Here is a 1119-nt window from a genome sequence, read left to right as displayed (position 1 = left end):
TAGCAGTTTATCTATTTATTTTTATTTGTTTTATGGGATGGGGCCCGCATGTCAGTGGCAGTACCTGCCACATCAGCGTAGTTGACCCGGTCAACTTGGCCAGTTGGGGCCCCCAGGCCCACTGGCAGTGAACCAGGGTGGGGCCCCATGCATGCCACGTCAGCCGGCCGGCGTTTAGACGCCGGTGAGTTCGTTTCCGCGGCGGCGCGGCTCGGGCGAGCGTCGGATTTCGCCCATGGGGCACCAAATCGAGCGCGGCCAGGCTCTCTGGAACGGCCTCTTCGCGCCGCGTCCGATGGAGGGGAGCACGTCGGCGGGGGTGGCCGGAATCGAGCGCTACAGGATCGACGGCGGCGAGGTGGTTCGGGCGTGAGAGGAAGACAGCGACGCAGCGCGCGTCGGGGCTGACGGGAAGGCTAGGGTGGAGCTGCGCGTCGCGCTGAGCACAAAGGGCTCGGCCCCGTGGCCATTTGGTCACCGGAAGGGCGCCGGCGACGCGCGCAGGCGGCAGCGCAGTCGGGTCCCCGACGGGCAACACGTTAGGAGGCACGGGGAGGCTAGTGCGCGGGCGCGTAGGGCTCCGGTGAGCATCAGGAGCAGGATGCCGTGCTCAGGCGAGCACGACAGAGGCCATGGCCACAGCCGCGAAGCGACCGGCGGCGGTGAGCTCTCCGGCGCGACACCGAGCTAGCTATAACGCGTGCGGGAGATAACGGGGAGGAGCAGGAGGCGGGAGGGCTCACCGTGCGGCTCACACGTAGGCCTGTGACGGATTAGTAGCAGCAGAGGGGGGGTCGCCGGAGTTGGTGAAGAACGACGGCGAAGCTCGTCGGAGCAGAGGAGGAAGACGGCGGCGTCATGGGCGTTGCGGGGCTTGATCCAGTCGTGTAGTCGAAGCAGAGGAGCGAGGCGGAGCTGTTGGACTCGTCGGAGAGGTGAACGGGCGACGGTGGCCGCGTCTACCGCGAGCGGTGGCGAGGAAGGCACTCGGCCATGGCGGAGAGCAAGGGGCGGCGAGGTGGATCTGAGGGGAGAGGGAGAGGCGCAGAAGCCAAGGCGAGTGTGGGGGCGAGTGGGGAGGGGAGACCGAGGGGGCGCGGCGTCGGCGTCCTTATCCAC

The sequence above is a fragment of the Triticum aestivum genome, chromosome 7B (genome assembly GCF_018294505.1).
Source record: "Triticum aestivum cultivar Chinese Spring chromosome 7B, IWGSC CS RefSeq v2.1, whole genome shotgun sequence".
Taxonomy (NCBI): Eukaryota; Viridiplantae; Streptophyta; class Magnoliopsida; order Poales; family Poaceae; genus Triticum; species Triticum aestivum.
This window is presented reverse-complemented; position numbering follows the sequence as displayed.